Raw genomic sequence first — 19,795 nt, forward strand, 5'->3', positions numbered from 1 at the left:
CTGTGAGTGCTGGAATGTGGGTATTTAGTGTGTGGGACTGTATTTTGGCAAGCCCCTTGCAGTATTTATACCAGAATTATTCATTGGGCTCCCTGATCTGGATTTTCACTGAGAACAGTGCAACTGCAGAGGCAATGGGAGGCTCAAGTTTTCCTTTTTATTGCCTCAATTTCTACACAGAGCAGTTGGGGAAAAGACAGGGGAGTCCTTGGTGCAGCTTTGGTTTTAATATTGCTTTTGGTTATGGAGTGGCTCACTGTTTATGAGAATATGGGTTTCAGTTCTCATTTCTTTATCCTCAAAGCCTGGTTCATGTTGATGTTACCTGTGTAAAAAATTGAAACAGTGGATGTGCACTGAGAATCTCACCAAGTTCTCCCACTACAGCAGCCTTGATTAAAATAAAAATAAATATACAGGTGAAAAAATGTGACCTAAGATTTTGCATTATTCAAAGGAATCCTTTAATTTTTTTTTTCAAATGAGGCTTTAATAGGATTATATATGTATGCTTTATTATATTGAAACTGGCATACCATTCAAACCTAAAACCCCCTTTTCATAGTTGTATTTAATGATTCCTACTTCTTTGAAGCTTAACATATTTTCACCATATGGCAAGCATTTCATTTTTCCTATTTTTCTAGTGGAGATTAAATTAAAATGGTTATTTGGTTTAGCAAAACCCTTCAACCTATGTGTGCTGCAGGTCAAGGATTCTGTAGGCTTATTCCTCACTGCCATCCCATACTTTTCTCAACAATTTGTTCCAAAATCTTATGAAGTCAACCAAGATATTCCCACCTACACCAGAATTCCATGCTAAAATTAGGAAGCAGTATGCACTGAACTGTCCTGAATTGAGTAACCCTGTCCTGAGTACAACATAAACTCTGATGTTTGTAGATTCCACATTCAGGCCTGGAAAAAACCCCAAAAATTGCTACAGGCAAAGAACCTCTCAGCAGGGAGAGAGCAGCTTTGGATTCCATCTCTGGATAAATATTTGTGCAAGAAAATTTAACCCAGTTCCCTAAAAATCACGTTTTGCAGGCCAGTGCCACAGGATCACAGAATGGCCTGAGGTGGAAGGGATTAAAGAACCTTCCACCATCCCAGGCTGCTCCAAGCCCTGTCCAGCCTGGCCTTGGGCATTTCCAGGGACCCAGGGGCAGCCACGGCTGCTCTGGGCACCCAGCCAGGGCCTGCCCACCCTCACAGGGAGGGATTTCTTCCCAATATCTAATTCAAACCTTTTAGTGTGAAGCCATTTTAAAGAAATAAATTTATTTTTAGATAATTTTTTTTTTTGCAATTATAACAAGCATTTCTGTTACAGAATGGAAGCCTCGACTGCGCTTGACGCAGTGAAACTGAGTTTCCCTTTAATGCTGTGGGAGTTGCAGCACGGGCTGGCCAGCATTTCTTGACATTCTACCTTCCTGGATGCAAAGTGCAGCTGTGAATCCATCTGCAGCTTTGTTTTGTTTTGGTTTGTTCCCCATTTTCATGTTGCTTGCTTTGGCTGCCAGGCAGAGGGGGAGCTCGGGGTAGGAAGTTGTAGCTGTATCTGTCATCTCACCTGAAGCAGTTCTGGAGATTTCTATAAACTGTATATTCTTTGGCTCCTCTACAAAAATGTGAGAATGTTCAGATAGAGCTGTAACTGATGCTACATCCGCTTCTTGGGGAAAAAAAAAAGATTTAATGTAAAGATAAATCAAGAGTACAAAAGACCTTTCTTCACTTTCATTTATTCATTGCGTATTCAGCTTGCTTTTTATCACTCTTTGAGCAAAAAATACCCTGCACACAACCACACCTCTGTACGAATGAACCCTTCCATTTCTGTTGGGTTTTCTGTGCAGAATTCCAACCATTTGCTTGGGACATGGAGAACTAATCAGTATTAAAATGTAAAATCATACAATTACTCTTCTTTTTAAAAATCATAACACCAAACCAAACAAAAAACACAAACACAGTTTGTTTTTGTCCCAGGAAATCACATATTTTCAATTTATGTGTTCTAATTTCTTTTCTTTTTTTTTTTTTTTTAAAGAGGGTTTATTTTCTCTTTCCCTCTGTCTAATATGATAAATTATTTCTCATTAAAATGCAGTTTTCATTCTTCCTTGGGCTATTAGATGTCACTGACTCGAACAAAGGAATGTTCACATAAGTCATTCCACTTCCAGTCTTTCATTTTCCTATCAAAATCCTAAGGCTATGGTTGTAAGAGCATGAATTTTTGTCTTGAAAGACACAAATTGTCTTTAACTCTATTAATGTTAATCATATTTTATGGCACTCTGGACCTTGTGGGATGAAGCTCCTCACTGTACTTAAATAATGTATTATTATTTATTTATTTAAGCTCCTCACTGTACTTAAATAATGATATTCCTGCTCACTCTGCTTTTCCCCTACGCACATTTTACCACCTGAGCTCAGGTGCTGCTGCTTGCAGGGTCCTGTGCTCGTGGATTGCATGAATTTCCCTTTTAAAATGTTATTTTCCTGCTTCCCAAATCCAGCCTGGGCAATATTTACAGGAGTTTCAGCTGGAAACACCAGTGCCAAACCCTGACTATTTTGTTTTCATGTTGTACCTTTGTATTGCTCAGTCAAAACAAGTTAATTTTAAATGGAATGTTTTCATTCTAAGGGGGGGAAAAAAAGTGAAAAAAAGAAAACAGCAGCCCTTTGTGAGGTGTTATTTTTAGGTTTACCACTCCAAAATGACTGATAGAGTTCTGATTTCCCTTGTCTATAAAACTTTTAAGCTTCGACCTTGCAGTCTTATTTATTGTTGAATAAACTTTTATATTACTTTTTAAACCTCTCCAGTCAAGGATTTACTCCTGGATGAGCGACCACAGTCACCCCATGATCCAGCACAGCAGAAGCCAGTGCAAACAAATCCACATTTCTTGAAGCATAAAATCCTTCACAACAGCATGGAAAAGGCTTCTGTTGGACAGAAAACCTCTTAGATTTTGTCCCACTGCGTTTTGTATTTTCTCACTGGTTTTTCTGGCGTTTTCTGTCCTCATTGTCTTATTATTTTTCTTACCTTATTCAGCATGGAAAGAGGATTGAGCATTGCCTTCCAGGTTGAACAGCACCTTGCACAGCCTGTGAAGGGAATAACACCATTTTAATTTATGAGTGCCATCCATATTCTCTCAAGTTTCACAGCCACTGTTTCTGCTTTTCCTGGTCCCCACAAGAAATGTGTGTGTGAGGGCAGGAGGAACAGAAACTGCCCCTGAATTTCTGGCCCAAAGAAATGCCATTCTGCAGGAGAGACATGGTCAGTGTCAAAAATTACATTTATTTTATAATCTTCATATTTCTTCTATCAGGATGTGGCTAGACTGGTATTTTAGTGCAGAGGCACTTGAGAGAGCTGATTTCTTACCAACCTGTACATTAAAATTAATCTTATAAACAATAAATATAAAGAATAAACTTAACCATGCAGCTTTGCCTTGAGTAATTGGTCCAGGTACACTTATTTGTAAGAATGTACAGACATTTTTATAAATCAGGAAGATCTCTGAGATAGAGAGAGTAATAATAATAAAACTCTGTAATTCTGCTTATGTTGTCTCTTTCCAGGTTTGCCAGCCTGAATATATTCTAAGGTGATGAATATCATGGGTGAGTTCTGTAACAGCAGATGTGTCAATTCAATTCTTTCAATGAGTCAGATACAGATTATTTTGGTTTTCTTTTAGAACAATATGAAACCCATAGTCTGGTTTGATTTCACTATGAACATAGGTGAGAATTGTCAATTTTGTCTCAATTTTGCCTTGAAAGCTGATGGTGATTTTTCTTTTTTTTTCCCCCTAAGCCAAGTAATGATATAGTAGAAATAGATAAAATATTTGTTTGTCTGTCAATATTAAATCCTGTGCCCTGGCCTTTGCAAACTGAACTGTGGATTTGTGGTTTGGTGCATTTGCAAACCTGAGGCCACGTTAAGAAAAACTGAGCAAACAAAAGCTGAGATTTTTGGCATTGCTAAGAAATCATCAGATCCCTCTTCTCATCTCCTACATGAGGAAAGAATGAGAGCTGGTGAAACAAAATCTCTGCAAAGTTTTGCGTTCTCCTGCTTGGATAGAACTGAGGGGATGTGAACTTGTATTTTCCTATATATAAGTTAAAGCAGTCATTTAAAAGTAGGCTAACACAAAAATAATCCTACAATAAATCCTCAAATAATTCATACCTTCAGACAGCCAACATGAATTCAGAAAAGAGGGAAAAGGGAGAACAAAAAGGGGGAAATGGAGGGGGAAGGTTTTGAAGGGAAAGGAAACGACTCTGAGGAATTAAATGTAGAGAAAAATTTTGAGAAATGAGGGGTGCTGAGATAAAGATCTCCCTGCTGCTCACATCCAGGATATGTGCCTGAATCCCAAGACCCTGCTAGCCAAGGAAAGTGCTGGATGCACAGAAATCCCTGCACCTTCCCATGGCACAGAGCTTAGCTTGGGTCTGTCCTTACTGCCTGGGAAGTAAACACGACCATAAAAAGGGAAAAGTTCATTTTATTCTGCTTCATTTCTTTTATTTCATTTCAATTCTCATATTTCCAACTGAAGGAGTTTTATTCTTTACACATTTCTTCCCATGCCAGTGGCCTTGCTTCCAACCTTTTGACTTTGGCAAGAAGCAGCCTAAGTCAATAAAAAAGAACTCCAAGTGTCGTGCACAATAAAGACTTGGGTACAGTTTTCCAAATGACTGTAAAGAAAAATTTACTGAAAAGCAGGCAAAGAACTCATATCTAGAAATCAAATCTCTGCTTGTAAAAGTCAGAGGTTAAATTCTTTTATTAAAACAGCTCTTACATGCATCTTTCAGGCATGCCCTATCCTTGCTTAAATATTTGAGGGGAGGGAAATCACTGGGATAGGCAAGAACATTTCCATAGATGCATGTTAGAAATCTACAGTACAAAATTAAATTACTTCCTTCTTCTAAATGACATTTCTGATTTTTACTTATCAAGTATTACAGGCTCTAATACAACTTTTGAAAGGCAAAAGGAAAAGTTAAATAACAGGAACAAAAGACACATCCCAGAGTGTATTTATTTTACTTTGTAACTCATGTCAGTCCAATTGTGCTGCAGGGTATTTAGTTTATGCAATGCTGAAGTTTGAAAACTACACCCAGAATTACTTTTGGATCATATTCTGAAGATATATAACATGGGAAGGATTGATTTATTTGCATGTTCTGCGGTTTTGTATTTTGCTCAGTTTGTGTCTAAATTCTGATGCAGGAAGGCTTTAAAAATCATATTCATAACAGAGGGAGAGGAACATCTTTATCTAACTGCCATTTTCTAATGTCAAGACTAAATTTTAAAAGTAGGCATTGACTTTTAGACGGTCAAAACAGAAATCCCTCTCTTGACTTCCACAAGGTGAAGGCAAAGATTTGAAGCTGCTTTCCTAAATAATAAAAGATCCATAAAATGGCTGCTCCTCTCAGGCAATGGCTGCTTTTACAATCCCATTAATTTTACTGTGTGAAGTACTGGTCTCCTGAGAGATGGAGTTCATTACTTCATATTTTGTGGCCCCCTTAATGGATATGCTTAATTACACAGCTTCTGGTGTGAAAGAACAGGGTATGGGGATGTTCACGTAGGGTTTCCCTTTGCTGGGATTTGGGAACAAACCTCCACCACCTCTCCCAGAAACACAGTGAATTTTGGCCATATTGCAGAGCTGGGAACTTGCTGAATGCCTGGCCACAGAAGGCTTTTCCTGTTGGGCCCCTGTGCAATGAATATTCTGATTTTTGGTGGCCTTTAGTTGTGCCCTGCCAGGGCTCATTCTGTAGGTTGCCAATGGCACTCGTGCTCCTGACTCCCACTGGAGATTTTTCAGCATGGAAAATATTTCCTCAGAGCTGCCCAAGCACAGGCATCACTTGCTTTTTATCTCCTGGAATAAATATCAAAATCACCCCTTCATCACTAGCAGGGCTCATTTTGCTCCTCTGAGGTTGAATATCTCCACAGACTGAGGCTGAATATCCCCACAGGCTCACTGCTGCTGTTTTAATTTCATGGTAAGACAGAGATGTTTCCCTAACGTGATTTCCATAGATCAGATTTGATTTCACTAAAATGCATAACTTCACTAGGTGGATAACTAAGGACACGTGTCTGAAACACAGCTGAATTAGGAGGAGTTCCATCAAGGGTTCTTCTTTCAAGAAGAGAAATACCACAAAGAAAATCATAAGAAAGCACCAGTTCTGGTCAATAATTTATTTCCTTAATGAACATGCCCCAGATTTTGTGCTCACTTTTTCCAGTTGTGGTTTAAAATTCTGAAAATTTGTTGCTTCCCACCTGCATAAATGTAGGTTATCTGATATGGAAATTTAAGAGCTAATTCATACTCCCATCTTTCTTTTTGCTGTAAAATAAGGTTTATGAAATCCCCTAAGTGGTGAGGGTGAAACCTATCTGTGGACATTAACTTTCATCTCCTACAATCCAAAGAAAGGAAAATACATAGAGTGGGATCTGACCCAAGAAAAAATGCTTTTCTTTCTGAACTACCAAAATGCATCATTTAAACCCATATTCTCAATCTAGTCCATCCAGATGGTGGTCCTGCAGCTCTTATTAATGGCAAACTATTCTATTTAATCTGTTTATCTTTCCTATATTTGTATTTTAAACTACTCTGGAAGGTTTGTGCATGAAACAGGATCTTCATAAAAATCGCATCTTTGAAATCAGAGCTTCAATGTGACTATAACACTGATATAAAAAAATATTATCACTGAAGAGCTGCTTTTTTGATACATGAAAACAAAACCATAGCTGAGAAACACCACTTAGCCTCAACCAGAGACAGAAAAAATATGGAATCCAGCTCTGTTTGCATCTCACTGATTTTATACTGGTCTACCCAGTGGCAGAATGATGGATTTGATTTGTTTTTGACTCATGCCATTTTAGCTCCAGGAATAACAAAACAAAAATCTTCTGTGTTTTAGGTTGGCTTCGTTATGCTACCAGCACTGTTTCCCTCCTGGCCAAAGAAGTGTCAGTATTAAAAATATCTACAAGAGTAAAAGAAACTCCATAACCTAAATTAGTGGATGCACTGTGTTATCTTCAGAAAGAACTGGGTGTGTTATGTACTGTGCTCTAGGCTAACTAAATTCCTTAGCTTTAGATAGTTTGGCATTAATTACCTGTAATTATTTTTGTCCTTTCATTGAGATTTATGTTGGTCTGAATCATCACCAAAAACCTAATTAAATCAGCTATTTCCTTTTCTTTCTTAGTCCTGTTCAATGAGGAGTTTATTCTCATTTTGTTCATATTTGGACATTAATCTTCTCAATGTTTGTGAAAATCTCTGGGGAAGAGGGAACAGGGAGGAGAATGAAGGCACCTCAGTGATCTCTGAGAGATTTCATGCACTCGGGTGACAGGATTTTCTAAAATATTTACAATATTTACAAAAGTGATGCCTATTGTCAGTCACGGTTGTGAAGGGAATTTTGACTTCACAACAAAAGATTCTCTCTTCCTCTCTGTGATTTTTTCCCCCCATGTCTGTATGTATACATATAAAAACACATTTTAAATTCATTCCTGTGCTTCACTTTCAAAAAGAAGACTTGCTGTCTGTCAGATCCTGTGGTCGCTCTGCCTTCAAAGCCCCAGAGTATTTATTCACTTCCTCTGCCAATGAATATGTAGAAACTCCATCAAAACCCAAGGAGTCACACCTGTGTAAAACTGGTTCCAACATTGCACCTATTGTGTTTAGAAGTCAAATGTACACATTTTCAGAATCCCAAGGAAGAGAAATATTTGCTTTAAATGGATGCAAGGGAGGTCATGGCAATGTCTGTGAGATCCTGAGCTTTTCACTGCTCTTTTTAACCCCTCTGAAATAATCCATGAAAATCAGGATGTCACAAGAGCTCTTTTAAGGAAAAAGGCTTTGTGAAACAATAGCCAAGAGTGATGTTTGGAATCCACAGCTTAGTCTTATTAAAAAGTACAGGAGGGGCACAGGTGGACAGAAAATATTAATGCCTTCAGGTGGGAGTGTGGGAATTGTCTCCTATATTAAAGTCTTCCTCATAATCATGAAATGCTTTAGTAATTTTTAAGGATCTCTCTTCAAACTTACTGGTTTGCACTTAAATTGAGGCACCTCTTGCACCAGAATTGGGTGGTGTGTGCAAATTACAGATCCTTACAGCTCTGGTGCCTTCCTGTGCCTCATTCCCACAAAAATGCCGTGTGCTTTCCCACCCCTGTTCCATGCATGTGCAAAATCTGCTCTAATTCCAAAGAAACCCTCAGAAAATGCCATTTTAGTCCTGAATTCTGCCCAGAGGAATGAGGGGATGTGCTCTGTGTGCAGGCAGGGCTGGAGACAAATGCTGCAGTGCCACTGCAGCATCACCAGGCACAGGCAACCCAGCAGGAACATGCATGGAATAGAAATATCATGGTTTTCATCCACACAGAGGAGAAAAAGTGGGTTATTCAACAGGAAAAAACAACCCCAGAAAGCAGTTTTGTGAGATAGTCTCCAATTTAAAAGCATTTGCAATTCTGGTAGCTGTCTTACATCAAATATTAACTGGATTTTTCTGATCATTTTCCCTGCTAATATCTAAGGAAAAGCAAAGTAAATTTTAGCATCTCACACTGCATCTTTTAATAGCTCTTCACAGATGTATTCCTGAACAGCATGAAAACACTTTCTTAATTCTCTTCATTGCTTGGAATTGTTGTCTGTGGAAATAATTGGTGAGGAAATTGTTTTAGCTGGAAATCAATGTCATGCAGCCAAACCAACAGGTTGAAGGGGCAAATAACAAAACTCAATTCAAACAAGCAGGAATAAGAGGTTTTATGCTGCTCATGTATTTTTGATCAAAATAAACTACCTGATGGTGCATAGGCAGTATGAGTTTACAGAGGATGACAGGAAAATATCTGTTCTAGCCCCAGCCCTGAATCTACTCTACAGTCTGAACTTTTCCAAATTTCCAATCCTGTTTAATTTCTGTGTTTCATGCTACAAAGGGATGGAGTGAGCAGTGAGCACTCATAAGGACAAGAGTGTGTTTTATCAGATCTGCCCTCCAAAATCCCGTTTCCTTTTAAGAAAACCCCAAAACATGCATTAGAGTGGTTTCCCTTTTTGGTGGTGCACTTTATATTAAACACAAAGGGAGGACATCTCTGCACTGGGAACTGAAACCTGAACTGGTGGAAATCAATATTCAGCAGATCAACATCTGCTTGCACCAGCTGAGCACTGGGAGCAGTGCTGCAAACTGAATACTGCATGCTGAATATTTAATGAATTTTCTGCTCATACTGGGGCTGGGCAGAGCACAGGGCTGGTTTTCCACTGCTAACTCTGCTGCATTTGTCCTTCTCAGCAGATCTGATTGACTCAGACAGTGGGGTGAGCTCAGCCCCCTGGTGCAACCCTCTAACACAATTTCTTGTGTAGCTGCCAATGTATAATCTTATGGGTAATTGTCGTTTAAGAACATTTTACTTAAGGAAACCATAATTAGTGCTGTGATGTTTAAACAATGTTTGAAGGCTTTATTCACAGCTAGTAGCTGACGATCAGGACAACCTCTAGAAGTCACAGGGATCTGGAGCATGGATAGATTCATTTTTCCTGGTCCATGTCCAAACAAGAGGAAAAAGTAAAAAAAAGACAATATAATTCAAACTTTGACACTGATGAGGGAAGGAGGGAATTACAAATTCACCTCAGGACAGTGTCCTGTTGTTGGATTGCCCAGAGGACAAAAAAAGAAGCTGATTAATGTCCAGTTAGGGCTTCTTTTAATTGCTCAGACCCTGGCCTGCAGGAAGAGCATCTTCCCAAACAAGGTGTGTGCATCTGCAGCTTTATTACTCATTAGAGACATTCCCTTTCCCAGCCTACTTCCTACCTTTTAAAAAGTGGATATATATTATCTTAGACTGCACCATTATCTAAAGATCAAGCAACATCCTTTCCAGTGACACATTAGATGTGATTCATTGCAGCAACTTTCAATTAGTTTAATGTTAAACTAAGCCTGTCTCAGCCTTTGCCAATCCCTCAGCTGCTTTATATGATAAAAAAAGGGGCAAAGGCACTTCCAGAGAGCCATTTCCTGCATTTATCTTAGAACCCAGTGACTGCAACCATTTTGGAGGCCTACTTATTACATAGCAAAATTAAGGCTTAATCCAAAAGTAGTTTTGGTGAAGACAAGTGGAAATATTAGGAGGAAATTATAAACAGAGTTGAGGGCCAGTGGAAAAGTGGAAAGCCTCCTAAACACAGCTCTAAAGCTCAGAGGATGGTTGGGGTGAGATTTCTTCTAGCCAGACAGCTCTCAAGAACTAAGATTTCTCTCCCTCTATGAGATGGATATTTGTACTGTGGGTCCATATTAACAAAGCAACCAACTGCTTCTCCAGGTGGAGTTATTGACAAAAATCACTTTACCTTCCTTCCTACATGCCAGCACATGAGTTGAAGGCTTTAGGCTTTGTTTTTCCTGTCACAAGTGAAGACATCACTAAAGGAAGCAAGTCATTTCTGCCTTAACATTCAGCAGTTTTTGCCCTGCAAACAAAGCAAACTGAACCTGGGTCTTGGGTGGATGAAAGCTCCCATCAAAAAAGACATTCACAGAGGTATAGGAGTGGGTCAGGGATTTATTGATTTTATCTTCCTGTTCCTGCAGAAGCAGAGCAGCTGCTTCAGAGGAAAGGACAGGAAGCCTTACAGAAGGCAATTATGGAATAACTTGCTGACAGGAAAGAATTCTTGCTAGCCCCCATTAATTAGAGGTTATCTCACGTCCTGGGAGCATGAAGACTTACATCCTTTCCAAAAAGATTGTCATGCTATTTATAACTTCTGATTTTCACTAGCTTGTAAACTGCATCTTATACCACATATTTCTTGATTCAGCTTAATGGCACAAAATGAACAGTGTTTATTTACAATGAAGACATAAACTCTTTTGTGTAAATCATACCAAATTTTTCATTAGATCACAAATTATTGCTAAGGATAACAAAACTGACTCATCTGGCACTAAAAAATAAACAGGGGTTTGAGGATTTCCCTCATAAATTCAGCAGAAAATAGTCCCATTTTATAACCATGAATTATAACAAAATGATTTTTCCTACTTTTAAAGTCTGCTATTAATTAGTAACTGGATCAAGCTTTTCTCCACTTATCTGACTTTAAGACAAATGCATTTGGGAAATTTCCATTTCTGTATTTATGCCTGTCCCTCTCTGACATGCAACGCTGGGACACCCACTTGGGCTCATGTCTGACAAGCAGAAATACAAATTACAGGACTGCAACCCTGAAGCTGGAGGCTGTGTAAAAGTGAGGAGAAGCACCCAGCCAGCATCCCTTAAAATATTTAAATACAACCAAATGTCACCCAAGGCAACTAAACCCAAAGTTTGCTGTCCCCCACTGCCCCACCCTGCTGTTTGTACCAGAGATCTTTAGGGCAGCTCTGACCTGCCCAGGACTGGTCATGGACAGCCCAAGATTCAGGCCACGCAGGGCTCCCAGAACGATTCCATCCTTGCCTTTGGCCACCCTGCTTCCAGCTGAAGGGGTTTTTGGGCAAGGAGAGAGGCACAGAGAGCCAAGCGTGCTGTGCATCTCCCTCCATCTCCCCCTGCTCCCCAGCGGGCCGTGTTTCAGCTGGTTTATCCCCATTTTTTGCCAGATCCTGCAGCCACTGGGTTTGGCTGGGGATGGAGAGCCCTGGCCTGCCCCAGGGTGGAAGGAGCTCCTGCCTTGGCTGAGAAGCCACCAACGAGACTTGGTGTCACTTAGGAGACCCCTTGTATCAAAAGAGGATCTGATTCAGCCTCACACACTTTGAGAGCACTGTGTCTCAAACCAAAGATCCTTTGCACATCTCCTGTCGTGCTCATCAAAGGCTGCCCTTCCAAGGTGTGCAGACACTGCCTTTGTTCCTGTGACAGACACTGTGATGGTGTTCACAGGGGTCTTAGGATGAGGGAAGAGACGAGGATCTGACTTCATGTTTCAGAAGGCTTGATTTATTATTTTATGATATATATTACGTTAAAACTATACTAAAAGAATAGAAGAAAGGATTTCGTCAGAAGGCTGGCTAAGAATAGAAAGGAAAGAATGATAACAAAGGTTTGTGGCTTGGGCTCTCTGTCTGAGCCAGCTGGGCTGTGATTGGCCATTAATTACAAACATCTAACATGGGCTAATCAAAGATTTACCTGTTGCATTCCACAGCAGCAGATAATCATTGTTTACATTTTGTTCCTGAGGCCTCTCAGCTTCTCAGGAGGAAAAATCCTAAGAAAAGGATTTTTCATAAAAGATGTCTGTGACAAGACACAGTCATGCCCCACACCTCCTGACACTCCTGGGGTGGTTTCTGTGATTTTTTATTTTTTTAAATTCCTGCCACATCTGTAACTGAACACAAACCCAAAGGGAACTCAGCTTTCACCTGCCATGTGCATACAACCTCCCCTTTTCCATCCTGCCTCTAGAGCCTTCCATCATTTCCAGGGCTTTTCCACAGTTATATTTCCATCTATCTGCTCCCTTGGGAAGTGCCACTTTCCTTTATAACTGCAGCCCCCTTGTTTATGGCATCAAGCCAGAATGCAGAACTCTGGCTGCTGTTTGTCCTTGGGAAGTGCATCCCTTGGCCTCAGGAAGAGTCTCCCCATCTGTGCTCCCTTCCTACAAGAAGGAAGCCTTTGGCATCACTGCCTTTTGTGCAGCAGCTGTTGGGCTCAGCCATGGCCTCCACCTGCTGACCCAGGGATGGAAAACAGCTCTGGCTTGGGAAAAAACCAGATGGATGGAGTGGGGAGATGGGAGTTTTTATCATGAGACCCCCAAAGTCCCAGAATTCAAGCAGGTTTGGCACATACTGGGCGTTCTGCAGCAAGAAAAACCCCTAAATGTGTCAGCAGGCAATGTCAGATGGAAGAAGCTCAAGCAAAAATGGGGTCCACACTCAACACAATTGTCACACAAATGACATAGGTTAGGTTTTCACACTCCCCAAAACTTCCCAGTGCAAATGAACAGCAAGACTGCACTGCTTGTGAGCATAACAATGCACTGCACTTGAAAGCAGCCAAAACAACTACCACAGATACATAAGGAACTCAGTAACAGCAAATATTCAGAGAGCAACAGCCACTGTGGAAAACTGATATTACTAGAAGATAGGAATCATTCAAATGTGGCTCTTCTCAAAATTACATCAGATTGCTCTTGCTGTTACCAGAGCCCAGTGAAGTGATTTCTAATTTCATTCATGCCATGTGTCTTTGCATATCTAAAACCACACAGAGAAATCTTTCCCCCACGGAACCCGACCCAGGATTGGCCATTGCCTTCCATAGAATTAAATATTCACCCACAGAAATTTTCTTTCCTGTTCTGGCCTCCTCTGCAGTTCAGGCCTCAATGAAATGCTGGGAGGCTCAGAAAACAGCCCCTTTATCTTTGCTATCAAAAAGGGGTCGGTCTCTGGGAATTTGGAGGTTTAAGATTACTGGGGATAGAAAAGTTTCGGGAGACTGCCCTCAGACTTCTCACAGCACCACTGGACTCCTTCTGCAGAAACTCTGTTCTTTGGAGCTTTCTGAAAGTGTGTCTCCACACTGAAAGCACTGTTAGGTGCTTTCCAGAGAAACATTTCTGCTCATGAGCTGCCTTGGGAAGGAGTCCAAGCAAGGCTGGTTTCCATCAGGCTCTGCCTGGCTCATTTTGGTTTCCATGAAACACAAAAAGCTGAGGACTGGCCAGGGTGATTCAGATCCTCATCTGGAGCTAGATGCCAGCAGTGTCCTGGCACTCCATCCTCCCATCCAACCACACAGCATCTTAAGCACAAAATAATGAATTTTTCTGATTTCTTCAAATTTCAGCATGCACAGGCCATGGTTGATACATTATGATAGTGAACGTAACCTGGGTGTTCCAGCTCTGCTCCTTTCTTTGTTGTTTTCTCTCTGGCTGAAACCTGTGCCTCTTTAAATTCAACTACTTTTTTTCATCATATAAATAACAACAAGATTTGGCCCAATTAACATTCTTTGTCTTATCCAGAAGTTAGGGGCCCAGTCTAATTTTCCATATTTCCATGCACTAGTTACAGATTTTAACATCAGCATTTACCAGCATCAGCTAGGTGTTTTGTCAGGACAAAAAAAGCACTTTTGATTATTTTAGCAATCATTTCAGTGCTTGCTTTTATTCGACCATTATCAGCTTCCATCCAGAAAGTTTATTTCCGCGTAGTTAAATACACAAACACGAGCCCACACACTTATCTCTGTACTCCTGCACATCCCCACAAATAAACAGTTCCAAATATTTCTGAGTGGTGATGAACTCCTGTCTCTGAGGAAGAGGAGCTCCACACGCTCATGCAAAAGCCATGGCATTGATCATCAGACTGTTGTGAGGAGAGCAGCAACCCAGAGCTCAGAGGATTTGCAGGGTGTTGGTCATCACTTAAAATGAGGAGATTTGGTCTTAGCCCCATCTAGCATGAACAGAAAACCTCTATTTTTTAAAATATCTGACTTTTTTTTTTCTCTCTGATTTTTTGAAAAGCAGTGGCAGCCCCCATGGTTTCTTATAATGAATAACAGTGTCCTGGACATCACCTGGGAATGTTTCCTTCCTGGGGGAAGGTGGGGATGGGGACCTTTGGGGACTCAGAGGAGTGGGTGATGTGCCAGGCTGCTTGGCAGGGTCAGGGCTGAGGCAATTCTGGGTTTGCAGGGAGCCTCCAAACCAGGGGAAGCTTTAAAGCCTATGGCAGCTTTTTAAGTGGCAGCCCCATGCAGCTGAGAGGTCTCTGAGGTGAGGCCATGAATGGTTGGTGGTTTCCATGATCTCAGCTCTTGACTCGGCTGCCCTGCTCAGCCTCTGTGAGTGTTTACATGGAGCTGGCCCTTGGAAACCAGCTCAGTGTGAGGCCAGGAGTGTGTGCCCTGGGTAAAAACTGGGGTTTGTGAATTTTTAAATGGTTTTGAGGTTCTAACTGGACTTGCTCTCCTCTGTTTCATCCAGCCAGTCATGGTGGCTAAAAAGGGAAAGATATCTGCCCTTCACCAGCTCATTCTATGGTTTTTAGAGATGCCTTTTTACTGATTATAGACAGAGGTTTATTCATTAGAAAAGCTCTTCTAACCAATAAATAAGAAGCATTAATATTTTTTCTATTTTTGCTAAAATGCCCAAGTATATATTTGGAATATTCCATACTCAAAATGTTGGTGGAATAAACCATGAATCTGAATTTTTCAAATCTCACATAGGTGAGTACTGATTTCCACATCTAAAGTCTGGCCCCTCAAAATCAAATAAATGTTTCCAGTGGTCTAATTTTTCAAGGTATTTGGTTCCTGCCAGTGAAGTTTTCAAAGCACCTCCATCCCTGCTTCTGCACAGAAACTGAGCCTTAACAGCATTAGGACTAGTTCCTATCTCAGCCCTAAGCCTATTTGGCTTCATAGAATTCCCTGCCTGTCAGTTCCAGGTAGATTTGCTCTAAACTTAACCATTTTTACAGCACTCAAAAGGCTTCCTTTCATGTGCAATCAGATGTAAAAACAGGACAATTGAAAGCAGTTGAATGTCACTCTGCCATTCCAAGTGAAAACTGCCGGCACTTTCCTCAGGAATGCAGTGACTCAAGTCCCCAAATAACACAAGACCAAATAAATAATGACAATAGCAAACCCAGGACAACTAAATTTCAGAGCAGTGCTTCCAAACTTGTATTTAAATCATTGCCCTTAGACCACCAATAAAGTTCTTACCTGCAGCGTGAGGAGTAATTCTTTTTCCTTTGGTTGAGGTGAGCCAGCCCTTACCTCCCACAGAGGTGCTCTAAACCCACTGAAATGTGTGCTGGGAGATTTCTCATGTTAAAGGTATTTCACTTTGCATGGGACAGCCAAACAACCCTTGGACAACTGAGAGTATCTGAAAATTAAGCTTTAGCCTGTGTTTGGGGATGTTAATGTCCCTCAGAGGGAGTTTAGCTGTCCCAAACAGCGCAGACTGGCGCTGCCAACAGGGGAAGGTGCTTTTCTATTTATTGCCATGAGCTCCTTACCAGGTTCTTAAATTGACTGATTAGGAAAACCTGTGTGACAGCGTTCACAGGGGTTCTTGGATGAGGGAAGAGACGAGAATATTGACTCCATGTTTCAGAAGGCTGATTTATTATTTTATGATATATATTACATTAAAACTATACTAAAAGAATAGGAGAAAAAGTTTCATCGGAAGGCTAGCTAAGAATAGAATAGCAAAGAATGATAACAAATGCTTGTGGCTCGGGGCTCTGTGTCCGAGCCATCTGGGCTGTGATTTGCCATTAATTACAATCACAGATCCAGGCCAATCACAGATGCACCTGTTGCATTCCACAGCAGCAGATAATCATTGTTTACATTTTGTTCTTGAGGATTCTCAGCTTCTCGAGAGGAAAAATCCTAAGGAAAAGATTTTCCATAGAAGTTGTCAGCGACAAACCTGCTTGGAGGGAGGCTGGGAGTGAGAGCTGCCCCAGGCAGTCTGTGTGAGCAGGAGAGCCAGCTCTGGCTGCTGGGCCCTGGCCCCAGCCCTCGGCTGGACACTGCTGCTCCTCAGCCCCGAGGTTCCAGTGCTTCCTGCCAACACCTGGCTGGTTTGGGCTCTGCTTTGAGGCCACCAGCCATGTCCCATTCCCACTTCCCTGGTTCCACCCGCTTGTGTGGCCCTTCCATCGGTGCTGTGGCCACCTCTGCTGCCATCCTGGCATGAAAGCACCCCAGAATTGCACATCCAGGCACTGTCCAGCCAGGTTTCATCTGTGCCCGTGTGACAACAGCCTCACCTTGCACGTGTGAGGGTCTGTGACACTTTACAGACCCCTGAGTTGTCCTTTGGGCTGCTGGGGACACCTGGCTGTGCTGCCATGCAAGTGATGATCTCCTCTTTTTGGGAAGAAAGTCACCGTGACTGCCAGACTCACTGTGGAGTTTGGGCACACTCGAAGCTAACCAGTCACACTATGAGACCGGGAGAGGTCTGACTTTCTGAGCCTCAGATGGATTGAAGGGTACAGACGTGCCCTGTTTGCTGTGTTCAGGGCACACAAGGAGAGTGAACCAGGCAAAATCAAACCACTCTGAGCTCAGTGGTGCCAACATGCATTGCACATTTATCCCTATCACTTTCTTTTTCCCCCCCTCTGTGAATGATTCTTGAACTTTTTTGACAAACTAGGGCTCCCCAGTTTACTTTCAGGCTCTTTAGTCAAAGGCTGATTCTGTTCTCATGCCTGATTTTGAACACCATGCTAGTGTTAAAGATTGAGCTAAAAATCAGATGTTTAAATGAGGACCTTGAGTCTTCCCAAGGTCCTCCACATTTGTGCTGTGCCCACCAGCCTGACAGATAATAATTACCAAAGATTTTGACCAACCCAGCCCTCTGATTGCCTGCTCTCCTCAAGGATTTTAAACCACCCTTGTTCCTAATACACTTTGTTCCTAAAGCCCTGTGGGAACCCCACAATATCACTGTCCAGGGCAACACTGCTGAAGGCAAAGCTCATCTAAAGCTTCTCCTTTTAACATTTCTGCCCTGAGCTCATCCACTCAGTTGCCCACACATTTTTCTAATGTGAGCAGCTGCTTTGCAAACATCTTTGGGAGGAAGGCGGGTCCTGTATTTCAAAAGTTCACAAATCAAGCTGCACTGAAAGGCCTCTTTAACCTCAGCCTTAAGCATCCTCAGCATATCATTAGGAAGATTAGCAGAGCCTTTAGCACCCCACTGAATTTCCTTATGCATGGAAAGGCCTGGCAGATCAAAGGAAAAATGACTTCAAATAGCTTGTGACTTATCTTGTGCTTACCCTAGCACCGCTGGCCTCTCAATCATCATATTTTCTTCCAGTAGGGATTGCTTTTAAAGACAACAGTTTATCCTCCAAGATCCTTGTTTTGACCCTTTCATCTTTCCCAACGTTCCCCTTACGGAGATGTGCAATTAAAAGAAGGAACAAACCAAACAGTTGGTAGATAAAAATGTGTTCAAATTAAGAAAGTAGTCGTGACTTGTCATTACTGCTTGATTCTGCTAATGAAGTGACTCGGAATCTGAGTAAAATCATGTTTATTCTTTATAATTTGCCTGGAACTTGGCAGGAACTCTTCACAAACATTGAGGTCGGTGGTGTTTGGCCTTCTGTGGCGTTTTCCAAGTAGGATGAGAAGGCCTGCAGAGTGCTGAGGGGTCAGCCCCAGCTCTGCAGCACATGTGGGTGTGTTTGGACCTTTCCACCCACACAGAGACCCCAGCTCGGGCTGTTCCAGCTGCAGGGCCCACCCACATGGACTGACTGCAGGCAGAGGTGTCTGATTCATTAGCACGCCTCTAATAAAACTGTATTATTCATCAGTTTAAGGTATTAAACACTTTCTATTTAAATTTCCTTCAAGGGCTTGTTATTTATTCTGTAGGTGTGTTTTAGCATGTTGTAATATGAAATCCACTTTCATTTAATCAGCTTAAAATATTTCCAGGTTTATTACTTACATGTAAATCTGAATTGAGATATATACACAATAGCCAAGGAACACGGATTTGCAAATAAGATGTTTGACTTTTACCTTTTTTCTAAATTACAGGACTGGTAACTGCTGTATAAATGAGTCATCTGAAGAATTAAAAATCAGGTACATAACTGTTACTCCAACATATCTGTTTCAGTTAAGCATCAGCTGCTATTTCCATCCTAAATCCCATTTTCATGGGTATATAATTTGATGTTTTCAATTATATGGGGCTTAAACTTCCCTTAGTCCTCTTAACTTCACAAATAAGCATGGCAATTCAAAGTTAAATGACTGTGCTTCAAAAAGTGTCATTGACCAATAAAAGGATAAGATTTGTGTTCTAAGGTTTGGGTGCAAATGGTGAAAAGGAACCTTATAAAACTATGGTTTCTATTGGTTCACTGTGGATTTAACCACTGAACAGCATTTTAAACTGAGTTTCTTGTTACTTCCATTCCACTTCTTTTCAAATTAACTTTCAAACCCCGCACACTTTAAACAGCTGGGAAATAAATCATCTAACAGATATCATCAACCTCCCATCCTCAGAGAAACCGGGTATGTAAACAACCTAATGCCACTTATCTGCAATTAAAATCAGTATCAGACAAGGAAACCTGGAGTTTTCACAGAGTGATCCAGAATACTTTGAGTCAGAACCAGAGATGTTTTTAAAAATTATGAGCACTGTGGTCATAAATTTTATGTCACTTAACTCAGAGATAGCTGCCTCCTAACCCTGATGGACAGAGAAATGTGCCCTTCACATTCTGCTGTCATGTAGATATTAAATTTCCCAAAACTCCAATGACATACCAAAAACTTGAAAGAAAATCACTGAGCCCTATTGTTTTCAAGAAGAAAAAATTCCAGTTATTAGATCTTATTTGTTGTCCTTGGCATCTAAGGAAAAGGTCTTCCTATAATAATGCCAATTTTCTCACCAGTTCTCCTGGTGTATTTTGTAATCTGTTGGCATCACTTTGCCTGCAGATAAGGGAGGAAAACTAGAAAGATTTGGTGTCTTGGATCCAGCAACCATCCCTTTTCAGGCTGGACCTTAATGGTCTGGGGTCTCTGGAT

General features: G+C 41.1%; 2 long non-coding RNA genes across 2 annotated transcripts in view; one reads left to right on the forward strand and one right to left on the reverse strand.

Annotated features, from left to right (window-relative positions):
- Positions 1-19,795, forward strand: part of LOC132076145 (uncharacterized) — a 108,557-nt gene that overhangs the window by 83,991 nt on the left and 4,771 nt on the right. Inside the window, exons 3-4 of the long non-coding RNA XR_009418875.1 lie at positions 3,625-3,666; positions 18,785-18,832. This is a non-coding gene — a long non-coding RNA (uncharacterized LOC132076145). The remainder of the gene's footprint in view (positions 1-3,624; positions 3,667-18,784; positions 18,833-19,795) is intronic.
- Positions 1,387-16,149, reverse strand: LOC132076143 (uncharacterized). The gene is made up of 3 exons (XR_009418874.1): positions 15,920-16,149; positions 3,077-3,138; positions 1,387-1,684 (listed from the first exon to the last, which is right to left on the reverse strand). It is a non-coding gene; the product is annotated as an uncharacterized LOC132076143 (long non-coding RNA).

Source organism: Ammospiza nelsoni, chromosome 8 (genome assembly GCF_027579445.1).
Source record: "Ammospiza nelsoni isolate bAmmNel1 chromosome 8, bAmmNel1.pri, whole genome shotgun sequence".
NCBI classification, from domain to species: domain Eukaryota; kingdom Metazoa; phylum Chordata; class Aves; order Passeriformes; family Passerellidae; genus Ammospiza; species Ammospiza nelsoni.